The sequence below is a fragment of the Hetaerina americana genome, unplaced genomic scaffold (genome assembly GCF_022747635.1).
Source record: "Hetaerina americana unplaced genomic scaffold, ioHetAmer1.1.p SCAF_3, whole genome shotgun sequence".
Classification (NCBI taxonomy): Eukaryota; Metazoa; Arthropoda; class Insecta; order Odonata; family Calopterygidae; genus Hetaerina; species Hetaerina americana.
Window position 1 is genome coordinate 33,323,370 of NW_027286874.1, and position 13,736 is coordinate 33,337,105.

Below are 13,736 nucleotides of genomic sequence, written 5' to 3' on the forward strand. Positions count from 1 at the left end.
TAAGCCCGAGTGATACGTCTATCAACCGAGGCTTTACATATATTCTTCCAAGGGTTAGAAGGATTGAGAGCTTTGTCGATTAAGTGGGATGTGTCTATTTGCCATTGAATATTCTTTACTTGCCTGATTTTAAGCATCATAGTAATGTCGAAAATTCAATGACTAATGGACAATTGATGACAAGTATTCTGTCAGGATTTCATCGTTGACTTGATATACTGAAAATTACTCACTCAAACCCAATTAAGGCCATTAGTGTACTTTTTCGCTCAGTGATTAAAATGTAACTGGATTTTAAATGCGGTAAATACTCGAGATTTGATTCATTTTAATCTTAAAATACAGCTACTTACCATATAAATTAATAGAAACTGTAGCGCATGGATTTGATCCTGAATAATCCATTACAGACCCCAAATCTCTGGGGGTTTACATTTTTCTAGACCTCTGTGGTAGATAATGTGACTTTATGGTGGTCTTCGATGAGAATTCCATTTCCGCTAGCAATTTTTTAAATGAAATATTCATGCTGCGTTTGTTTTTGATATCGATTCTGCCCAAAAAATTCTCACGATACCCTTAAAAACGACTTTTTTGACCATGGCTTATATTATTGTAATTGTTGTTATTATCTGAAGGTGGACTTATTTTATTTAATTTTTTATTAATTATCTATTTACGGAATAATATTTTAAAATTATAATAATATTTGCTAAAATTATATCTTTTTCGAAAATCATGGTTTCCTATCATCATATATTGCATGATTCTCATAATCACATTTCTCCTTTGATTATGAGGTAAATTAGAACAAAATGTCTAGATTGGTAATGTTATTTTATTTATGCAATAAATGGATACCTAGATTCATTTTTTACTAAAATTAATAATAATAATAGGTCATTGTATTAATTATAGAAGGCTACTGAAGTCGAAAGAAATTGAAAATGATATCATCCGTTGAAGTTCCAAATGTCTTAATAAATATTAAGAAGCAGATATTCATCAACAATGGTTGTCACAAAGTCTAATTTTATGCGATAAAAGTAAAACTATTAATTTGTATCTGCATTCATCTGTTTTAATTTCTTCTTGTGTGAGTGAAGCAATTCTAATAACCAGGAATCAAGTAACATTCCATGAACGCATGCGACAAAAGAGTACACTACCGGAGTGTACTTAAAATAAGTAATCGAATGTCATTGACAGACCTATTGGTGAATATACGAGTACGATCAGTAATTTAGCGTAATATGGGGGAACGGAATACGTTAGCATGCTATTCTTAGAAATCTCACGGCATGTCTGTGGGGTGGTTCATAATTTATATAATAAAATTCTACAGCAAGTTAGCAAAAACAATTATTTTTTAAGACACAGACAGAACCTCTGCACAGAATTTGCTGATGAAATCACTGACACAAGGAGGGTTCGTATTAATGAAAGTTCCTTCCTTCAAAATCAACACGGCCGGCCTTTATATTGTCTGTCACTAATTGGCTCATGTCAAATAAGATTAGCGCGCGGCGGGGTTAGAGACTGCAGTAATCACTGTTGTACATTTCCTTCCTTCTTGCAGAAGCCAACAATGCCATGGTGCACCGTAAATATGTATATCAATGCCAATTCATCCCTTTAAATGAATGCTTAGATTTACGGCAAGTCCCCTAAAAGTGTTTTAAAATTCATACTCATTTTGTAAAAACTAAAAGTTTCCCTTACATCCAATGGACTTATTTACTCCCCACAATTTGTAGTGAATGAAACCATTTCTATGATTACATATATAATAGTGACAAGAACTACTTGCCAGCTACTGATTGTGGGTAGAAACGCGGGTGAGGATTTACGCGACCCACATAAAATCTAAGTAATGCTATTATCTGAATACCAAAAATTTATTAAAGCCGCTGGTAAAATAAATAAAGGAATAAGGTTGTCTATCATGAATGTAACAATTTCGTACCTCTTCCTATAGAGTGAGCTGGGCTATCAAACAGAACAATTTGTTGATTAAATTCGTGGAGTAGCTCTTTTTAACGAAATAACATTACCTAGTATACCAGGTTTGTACAAAAATATCGGTGACAATTTTTTCTTGACATGTACGTGAAGTACTGCATTCAGACCCCGCCATTTAAGTGTGCGCATTGGCATTGATAAGATGAGAGTGCACACCATTATCTCTGAAAATTTGGCAAAGCAAAAGATCTGCGCTAAGCTTTTCCCGAAGTTCTTGACGGATGACCAAAGCAGAGTCCACTACCTGACGAAAACAGCGTCGTAACGATTCCCCATCTCTCTTACCGTCCTGACTTCACACCGGCAGATTATATCCTATTCCCAAAAGTGAAAACCCTTCTCAAAATACACAAACATGGGACCCCAAATGCCGTCAAAGAAGCTCGCACGGCTACCCTTTAGAACCTTGCGGACTCTCCTTACCAGGGAGCCTTCCATTCGTTGGGGAAAAAGCTCTGGTAAAAGTGTGCCGACGCTCAAGGGATTTACTTTAAAGGATTTTTAGGCATTTTAATAAATATGTAAAATAAATTTTTTTTCCAGAAAAATTTTCCGATACTTTTTATGTAACTATTTGAAAAAGTAAATATTCTATTCTTCTACGAAAAAATAAAATGGCAGAATCGATCAATATTGTTAAATTCCTCGAATACTCAGTTCATTCTGGCGTAGATTCGTGTCATTTTCTCTTTTCGTGCATTCTCTACCGCTACCGCCATTGCAATATGCAAAGTGATAATTTAAGTTTAACTAGTATATACGAGTGACAACGAAAGATACTTCAAAATATGCCCCTCTTTTTTATGTGGATTTATCTTTAGTTTTTTATCTGCTCCAATTGTCGTGAGACACATCTTGGGTAACAAAAGCAAAGGAGTGCGCCTCACGAAACGTGTAAAACTGGAATGAAACTGCAGTCCAAAATTTAGTCAACATTTTCGCCTTCCATTCGAGCGAAAGAAAGACAAAAAATTTGACGGATCGATTACCATCATCCATTCTCGTAGCTTGCAGCGAATAAACGGCTTTGAGCGGTCGCCTTTTGGGGCACCCAAGTGGAGGCCGACCTCTCTCAAACTCTTTTTTAACGAGTGGAACGAATTTTGGAGGTAAGGGAGGAACTCAAAACAGTTTGGCGTTTATTCTAACGATATAACTTAAGGGGCCGGGAGGGGGGGGTGGTGAGTGGAAGTTCGGGTCAGGAGAGGATAGTTCTGGTTCATGGCTCACAGGTGGCGTCCAACGAAGGGAATTTCCACCGGGATACCCCCCACAGATTTCCTCTCTTTACCATTCCATACGGTTTGCACATAAAGAGAGGTCAGGCTGCGTGATATAGAATTCGGTCCTTTATGGCGTGATCACCGAAACGGGATTTAATTCGATGGGCATGCATTACTCTGGGCTAAGGTTTCATAACCACAGTCTAATATTAACCGTGAACATTCAAAGAAATGGGTTTGCTGGTGTTCTGATGTATGAATGTGTGGATTTTCTGGCATTAAACGTAAAATTAAACCTTGTCCTTTCATTTAATTCATTTATATAATTTTATTTGAATCGATGAAACAGTAGATATATTTCACTAAATATTAGCAACAACAAAAATTTTGAGAAATATTTTGCCTGAATCACGCAAAATAATAAGTTCGATCTGATACATTTTTACACGAAAACTAATATATCAAGTACATTTCATTTGCTTATTGCAGAATAGAGCAAGGTACATTTTAGATAAGTTCATCATGTTCAATAAATGGTAGGTACTGACAATGAAATAATATGATTGGCAATAAAGAGTACATTAGTGATCCAGTGCTGGAATTATTTGTATTCAATATAGCGTTTAGCGATTTAATTATTATGCTATATTTAACTATGAAATGCCTTTTTTCAAACAATACGGTCTGCATTTAATGCTAGCGATTACATTGTAACTGATCCATATTATCCATAGATCCATATTATATTTCCCAAAAATTTCAATCAAAATGTCTATAATTAACCAGGTAATTGGTAATTGTTACGATAAGATTAACACTCAATTATATAGATATATAGAAAAAATTTAAGTTAAAAGTGTGTAAGTGGGCCAAGTTAGGCCATTGGTTTATTGGGTAACATATTCGGCTTATTTATTAATATTTAGTTTACTTGTTGCATAAAGTTTTACGAGTTCATTGCTACAAAGCATAATTGATATTAAAATGATAAATCGAAAGGGTTTGATTGCCACATTAAAAGGTAATACAAAGTACAATAAATTAGTTAAAAATTGGGGTTCGAAAGTTTACCGTCCAATAAAAGTTATTTCTCTGCTTTATAGCTAGGTTTATACCGCGGCTTTTTCTGCCATTTAAGTTTCCTAATATTTTAGAAGGTTTTTTACAATTCAATTACTGATATAAGGACCTTATAAAAAGTGACGAGGGACGTTACCTGATTGTTTTAGGTCGAGATGTTACAAACTTGTAGTCCCAAGAAGCAATCTGAGGTTTACTTAATACTTAATTTTACTAAATTACGTAAATTTACCTAATTAATAAGTAAACTTATATCAATTTTACATAATCTTATCGGGGATCGAACTGGTGCGGTAGCTTTCATACTGGCTCCCCATCCAGAGGACTCGGGTTCCAATACGGCGGCGTCGATTATTTACAGTGGTATCTGGATTCCTACTACAGGTGCTTTGTGGAGCGTAATTTGAGTTAGAACGCCGTCCATTGGATGGGACATTAAGCTGCGGACCCCTTAGCGCCTTTCGTTAAGAGTACACGTAGGCTAATGCCAACGCCTGGTTTCTCTCCACCCTTCATCCTTTCCTGTCCATCCCTATTAGCACAAATGACCTAAGATGTCTGTCGCCTCCCCTAAATACTACAACTACCACATAATCTTGTCGAAGTATTGCATGTAAATCGGTAATTTGGGACGACCTCTTTTTCAGTTGCAACTTAGATGGACTGGGGGTAAAAGATTACCATCTTGGCCTACGTACTAGGGGTAGTCAAATGGAAACCGAGCACCCACCATAACACACAGGCCGCGCGAAAGGTAGCAACACGGTTGTTTCGTATCGACAGTGGCATCATTGGGCAGGAAAACTACACAGTGACCTCTCACAGGCGCACACAGTTGTCGGGTTATGTCCTTGTTGTTGAGCGGACTGGTTATTTTAGCGGGTGATCGGTTTTCATTTGACTACCCTGTATATATATATATATATATATATATATATATATATATATATATATATATATATATATATATTTATCCCTCCTCGGACTACAACCTTGACGTGGTGGAAGGGCTTGTGCGTTCCGATGACCCCTAGAGCTGTGCTGGCAGGAGTAATAAAAATTGCTCCTGGTAGGGTCACCCATGCCAGATAGGTCGAAGGTTAGGAGCCAGACGAAAGGTAGTCCACGCAGCGTCTGTTCCTCAGTGAGGCGGCTGCAATGGCGTCTGACCCCAGTGGGGCGGCCAGTAAGTGATGGTGTCACGTTAAAAACACTATTGAGGAAGGCAACGGGAAACCACCTCAATTATCATTCCCAAGAACAATGTGATGGACAATATAGATATTTTGAGTCCTGGCAACCACGGGGCTCGGCCCAATCGGCCGTGTGTCGTGCCCGGCAGCGGGGGAGGCAAGGCTTCCGCGGTCGTCATCCCACGAAACACTTGCAAGGGAAAACCAGCTGCAGCAGGACAGAAGACGCAGGAGAAGAAGACCAAATTAGTTAGAATAGGAACGTGGAATGTTAGGACAATGATGAGGACAGGGAAATTGGAGAATGTTAAGCGAGAGATGGAAAGGGGAAATATAGATATTTTAGGTCTATGCGAGGTGAGATGGAAAGATAGCGGGGATTACTGGAGTGATAAGTATAGAATAATATACAGCGGTGGGGACGACAGCCAACGAGGGGTTGCCATAGTATTAAATGAAGAGGTAGGAAGAAGCGTAGTCAACATAGAGCAGGTAACGGATAGAATACTACTAGTGGAGATAAAAGCAGAACCGACGAACTTAGTTATTATTCAGGTATACATGCCACCGAGCAACCATAAGGAAGAAGAGGTCGATAGGATATACGATCAGTTAGAGGACATGATCGCGTGTGTTCCTGCAGGGAAACATTTGATAGTGATGGGGGATTGGAATGCGACGGTAGGCGAAGGAAGAGATGGTGATGAGGTGGGCGACTACGGTTTGGGCACGAGGAATGACCGCGGGGAGAAAGCAGTTGAGTTCTGCAGGAGACAGGGGTTAGTCATCACCAACACTTGGTTTAGACACCACAAAAGACGCAGGTATACATGGAAAATGCCAGGTGACTCAGGAAGATATCAGCTAGATTATATCCTGGTTAGACACAGGTTTAGGAACAGTGTGATAAATTCCCACAGCTTCCCGGGGGCGGATGCGGACTCAGACCACAATTTAGTTGTTATGAAATGTAGCGTACGTTTCAAAAAGATAAGGCAGGGGCGGCGAGTTAGAAAATGGAATGTAGAAGCATTAAATGGGTTGAAAAGGAAGGAATACAAACAGGCGGTAGAGAAAATCATGGAGGATGGTAAAGGGCTTATAACTATCAAAGAAAAATGGGAAATGATCAAAAAAGGGTTGTCTAAAGCCGCAAAAGACACTATTGGAACCGTTAACGCTAAAAGGACTAGGAAACCATGGATCACGGATGAGATGATTACAAAGATGGATGAGCGGCGAAAATGGAAGAATATAAATACAGAATTAGGCAAAATGAAGTACAAAGAATTGAACAATAAATTGAGGCGGGCAGCAAATAAGGCAAAAGACTCATGGTGGAAGACGCAGTGCGAGGATATGGAAAGTCTGCAGAGGAAGGGTGAAATCGGTGCGCTGTACAGCAAAGTTAAATCGTTATCGGGAAGTAAGAAAGGAAGAGCTATGCTAAAAGTTAGAGATAGGGCGGGTAAGGTAATAGTTGACGCAGGAAAGATCCAAGAGAGATGGAAGGAGTATATAGAAGAACTGTATAGTAAAGAACTCAGACCAACAAAGTTAGACATTGAAAAAGAAAATGACGTAGAGGAAGACAAATTAGGTCCAGGCATACTAGACAATGAGATAGATAGGGCATTAAGGGAGATGAAACTAAATGAGGCCGTGGGGGTAGATAACATTCCCGTGGAACTTTTAAAGTGCTTAGGAAAATGTGGGAGGAAGAGGCTATATGGGCTGATCCGTAGTATTTATGAGGAGGGAATCTGGCCGGAAGACTTTGTGATATCAGTTTTAGTTCCTATTCCGAAAAAGGTAAAGGCCACGTCATGTGAGGACTATAGGACAATTAGTTTGATATCCCACGCAGCTAAAGTTGTTCTCAGGATCATAAACAAAAGGATAGAGAGTAGGGCAAATGATTACTTAGGGGATGATCAGTTTGGGTTTAGGAAGGGGAGAGATACGCGTGATGCCATTGCAGTAATGAGATTATTAATCGAGAGGAATATAGAACACAACCAGGAGGTATTTGCCTGTTTCGTAGATTTCGAAAAAGCGTTTGATAGAGTGAATTGGGAAAAACTAATGAGTATATTGCAGAAAATAGGAATAGATTGGAGGGAAAGGAGGCTAATCCGCAACCTGTACATGTCTCAGACTGCTCAGGTGCGGGTGGGAAACGGGGAGTCAGGATGGGCAGTGTTAGGAAGGGGTGTAAGGCAGGGTTGCCCATTATCACCGTTGCTGTTCAACCTGTATGCAGAGGAAATGATCAAAGAGGCATGGGAAGAACTCGAGGTAGGAATGAAAGTGGGCGGGGGATTCGTAAAATCAGTTAGGTTTGCTGATGAACACGCTTTAGTTTGTCAGTCAGCCAAGGGGCTGCAAGCATTGCTGAGTGAATTGGAAATTCAGTTCGACAGGTATGGGATGAGAATCAATAATAAGAAAACAAAGGTTATGCGATTTTCTAGAAAGAAAAAGGGCAAGCTTAACATTAAAATAGGAGGGCAAAAACTAGAGCAGGTAGAACAGTTTACGTATCTCGGTAGTGTTTTGGACCAACACGGTCAAAGTAGTAGGGACGTAAGGAGAAGAATTGCGCTAGGCAAAGAGGCTTTCACAAGGAGGAGGGAGTTGATGACGGGGACTTTGAGTAAGGATGTTAAGAAAAGACTCGTAAAAACTTTGATATGGAGCGTAGCTATGTACGGCGCGGAAACGTGGTCATTGAAGCAGGAGGATAGACGTAGACTGGAGGCTTTTGAAATGTGGATGTGGAGAAGAATGGAGAAGGTGAAATGGACAGAGAAGAAAACAAATGAGGAAGTACTTGGTATGGTGGGCGAAGAGAGGGGTTTGTTGGGAGAAATCCTATGGAGGCAGGAAAAGTGGATGAAGGGGGTGATGACCGGCAGTGGGATGTTGAAGACTGTGATGGAGGGTAGAATGTTGGGCAAAAGAGGAAAGGGAAGGAGCAGGATAGGAATGTTGGACGGGATGAAGGGAGGAAGAAAGTACTCAGAGATGAAGAGGGACCTGATATAGAGTAGGATGATGGATTTTGTGTTTTGTTAGGAGTAATAAAATATTTATTTATATATATATACTCTGATATAGAGTAGGATGATGGATTTTGTGTTTTGTTAGGAGTAATAAAATATATATATATATATATATATATATATATATATATATATATATATATATATATATATATATATATATATATATATATATATAGGGCAGTAGTTGCTTTCCCTGTGCCGATTACGGTTTTCCGAAAAGTCACATAGGGTGGAAAAGTCTCGGGTGGAGCTGCAGGTGCCCAGAGAGTTGCCCGGGAATCGAACCCGGGACTCTCCGTTCAGTAGTCCAACGGTCTACCTCCTGGACTACGGCTACCACACAAACACACACACACACACACACATATATATATATATATATATATATATATATATATATATTTAGTTTTTACATTACATTAGTTGTACTTTAAATTACACACACCGTTGGGCTCAGTAATGGATGAGTTATACGAGTATTCTCACATATCAAACCAACAATCTGGTTGAAAATGTATTTGGTATTACTTTGGAGTGAGCATTGTTAATTAACGTAGATGTGTATAGAGTATATATGAGTATATGTTTGAGTTGTATAGTTGCAGGTATGCTTCATATTGAATCAACAGCTTAAGTATTCTCTCGTTCCATTCAATAAGTTATTCGTGCTTTCCTTTTCAAACGCCACCAATCAATTTAGTGAAATCTCCTCTCCTGAATGATCAAGTCTCAAAAAATTTGCCTCGGGATGAGTATAACCTATAATTTCACCTGTAGATAATTGTGATTACTCAACAAAACTTAACTTGAAATTCCCTTAAACTGAAAAGTTTAAGATCTTGGTATGACAATTTGTGGTCATGAGAAATATTCAATGTAGAGCGACCTTTACTTAATATCATTAGCGTGGAAATATCTGGCTGATGAAATAAATAGAGAAAACTAAAATAAAATGTAATAGAAAGAGGAAACCATTAAACCCTGTTTAATATTGTCTTGTTAAGCTGAGGGTTAACTTTGACCATCAGTGAAAACCATTAATTAATTTTATAATCGCTAGCAAAGACCAAAGTGACTCTCTAATGCTCGTTAACTAGAGACAGAGTTAATATGGTTAGCATAGTGGCGTTCACCAACAAGGCGTCTGTATCATTTAATGTCACCGGATAAGTCGGTAATCTCCGCATTAAAGAAACGTCCATGTTATCTAACGATTGTGTATTTTGAGGTGTTGTAAAATCCGACCCTAAGAAACTGTGGGATTTTGGGCTTGTAGATTAATAGAGAAATATGCAGTGCCCAGCTTTCAGGACCCTTGGGGGCGTAAATAATATTGAAAAGAGTTGTATTTTGAATGATTTATTGTTATTTTTTTCATCTACCGTCTGATTTTTATATTCAAGCATTATTATCAGTAAATTTTGTTTTATATGATTGAAAATATTTTGATTAAAATGGCTCATTGTATTTTCTTCTAATTCACCTCCTATAAGAAAATTTCGTCGCATGAGCAGCCTGAAGACTCTATCGGCAGAAAAAAGTTGATCGAGTGGTGCAGCTAACATTTTCCGACGCCAAAAGTTTAGCCTTTCGTTATATTTAATTTATGCATGTACGTAGAAATTCTATCGAGTTAAAATATGCTCACAGTATTCTTAAAGGTGTTTCCTTTTTTGATGCCCTTGAATGAATTATTTTCTTATCAACGAGTTTGCTGGTTCATATAATATAATTAAAACTCTGGCGTCCGTTAATAAAAAAAACTTCTTATGCGTATACAATGAAAATACTACAAAAACCCTGTTCTCACAGCTTTAGCTTGAGTGTATTTTATTACATAATTTTTTTAAACTTTATCAAATTTTCAATTTAAAAAAAAATTGCGTATAATTTTATGCATTGATACCCCGATACTGATTTACCACCACGATATTGATTTTAATATGATTCTCAGAACCAAATAAAATTTGGTTCTTTAACTCCACGTTGACGTTATTTTAAAATATTTTCCATCCTAATTCAGTTGATATTTTTTTATTGAAACTTAAATGATGTATTGAAGATTAACAGTAAGAGAAGGGTACTTTTCGTTCAAAAGGTATCTGGTATGTGGGGAAGTGAATGGTGACATTATAGCTCAAGAGATAAGTTTGCAGTAGGAGGTTTAAGCATGAGTTGGAGAAAGATCGAGGAGGACAGAACGTGTAGAAAACCACAGGAGTTGGAATTACCAAGAGCCATGAATCTAAAATAGTCGTGGGTAAACGTTGTAGAGTTAGGTAGAGGCTCGTTGATGTCAGAAAATACCTTCATTCCAACGATAACTCCTCATATCATAAATTAATCTTCAGAAAGGTGCGTGTGATGAATTGTTTAAAGGAAACTGAAAGCAGTTTAATTTTGAAACTAAGGAAAGATCAAAGGATAGTGGGTATCAATCACTTTCACAAAATTAATCCTACTAATAGAAAATTTATAAATGATTACTTTTTGTGTCTGAAAAAGTATTTCAAAGGTATAAGGCGAGCTTAAGAGAGAGATTCATAGCAGACCTGGCACTTAGTGGAGAGAAAATTAAATAAATCTTATATTTCAACCACACGGCGTTCAGCTTTACATGTAGTGAGACGAAATTGACGTTCATAGAGTGGAGGATAACTCAAACTTAAAATAGTTTCACCTAAAAATGGTAAGCATTTAACCTATGATATGATAGGATTATGCATATAAGCAACCATATATGAGAGCTATTTGCACTGAGTTCGGTGTTCTACGAATTGAAAATAATAACAATTGGAAAATCTGATAAGATAATATTAGTAGAAAGCGGTACATTTCGTTTGAGGCAGGCGCTAATGATCAATCGGGCAACTAAATTTAGCTCCAAGAAAACATACGGAAAAGTGAATGAGAGATTTTTAACAAAGAATATCAAAAGGAAAAGGAATTACCGGATGGCTGTCAAACTATTAAGGGTACAGAGTGGATTTCTAAGGATCATTAGTCATTTTGGGGAAATAGAAAGAAAAACACCGTTATTATGGCGAGGAAAATACGTAGGCTGAATGGGAATTCAGACGAAAGTGGTCCCAGTGGTAAGATTTAGCAAGAAATATGAAAGAATAAAGATTTAAATTCAAACTGTTTTCTAATTTAAATACAAGCAGATAGTCCTTAGGAGTGACTGCTTGAAATATAGGAGTTATTCTTCAAAAGTCATAAATGGCTGCTAAGTTGAATCATATTGGACTAAAGTTCTAATACACCATCCTGTCGTAAATTAGCTGTTATAGATTAGCTTTCTTTGGATTCGTTTATTTTGCTTGCTTTTCTAGTGGAAAATTCACCAAACAATCAGCAAACTACTAATCCAGTATTCATGTGTACAACCGTCACCATGACAAATATAATGCAATTTGAATTTGCTCCGAAAAAGATCTTCCCCTTTTCCAATTAGTACGAAGAATCAAGCCACAAAGCACAAAATTTTATGCTGTTATAATTAAATAAATCTTAACCTTTTAGGAATGCTAGACATTTTAAAACTCCTCGAACTTTCTTTATTATAACTCTCACCGACCAAAGTCTCAGACGTCACTGTTGGTGAGTCAAACGGCTTCCTTCCCATCTTGCTCATAGCATATTCTACAGATCTATAGCCAGAGAATAGCGACGCTTGTGCACCATTTACGATTCGACCGTCATTTTTTATATGATTCAATGGCGTCATTCTTTTGCCATATGTCTTTTTGGAGTTACTCCCTGAGAGAACATTTGTCAATAGAGCGTCAAAATATCAATTGTCCACATGGCTGCGATATTTTTGAAGACTTCTCCTTTCGTAACAATTTATCCTTTCACATCGAAATGGAGTAATGAATAGTTTTCCATTTGTAGATTCAGGTAGTTTTTGTTGCGCATTTATCATTTTACTGAGGTAAAATGCTTTTTAAATATCACGCCCCTAATTATCAAGGCAATAATATGAACATATTTATACTTGTTTCTGATGAAATGTGTTTTTTTAAGGGAATGGGCGTTGAAGAACATTTGCTAAATTTTTTATTCGTTTGACTCCCTAACTTTCTTAAGAAACTAAGATTGTATATAATGCATTGTATTTTTTACCATTGTTCCTATCCCAGTAAGTACGAATATCGTACATTTTTTGTTTCCTATTTAATTTGAATGCTCATTAATGAGCTTCAACTCCTGTCATATTTAAATAGTTGAGTTAGTGTCATCCCAATTCTCAGAATTAATTTGAGAAGAATAATACCCTTTTTGAAAAGATAAATGTGGATTTACCGATGACATACATGTAAAATAATGAATTTGGACTGATGATGAATAACTACGCTGTACGATTAAATATTATAAGGACAATCTAAATCAATCTGAAGCAAGAATAAACGGCAGAAAGTGACTGTGTATAATATGCCCATTGAGTAAGAGATCTTTGCGGGTACCCACAGCCGAATTCATTAACTCATTGCGCATACGTGTACTCGCAGATGACTGTTTCAATTGTGACTAACTGTAATACGTTTCGCATTGTGGTTTATCCACAACAAAACCCTGTTGTTTTGTCTATAGAAGTGGCAGTCGTTTTCGTAATCGCAAGCCATTTGTACTGAATGTGCAAATGGAAAATGGAACATAACCCAAATCTACTCGATTTGCATGTGCATGAAAACATTCGTCGCTACAGGTCCGAGAGAATCATCCGGTGCTACATATCACATTCGCCCTCTAAAACCCTTGTGGAATCTTAAAAGGCTTGTCGTTTGGCATAACTGTGATTATCCCAGTAGATATATATCGTCGAGCATAAACATATAAGGGGTTATCCTGGAGTGCTCGGTGTTCCCACATCACAGTTTTTATTCGTTGCCTAGTATTTTACATGCATTATGATTGTCAATAGTAGAGGAAAATTTTTTTTTCTTAAACTATGCTTAAAATGGAGAAGAGAATGTTGGGGAAAAAAAGGAGACTGAGGAGTCTTGCCACTCATTAACACCATCAGCATCAGTGGCCGCAATGCCTAAGAACAAATATGCATTATTTTATAATTTTTATCATAATCTTGGTCAAAATATAAAAAAAATCAATGCTAGACTTTCATATTTTTTATCACTATAAATCGC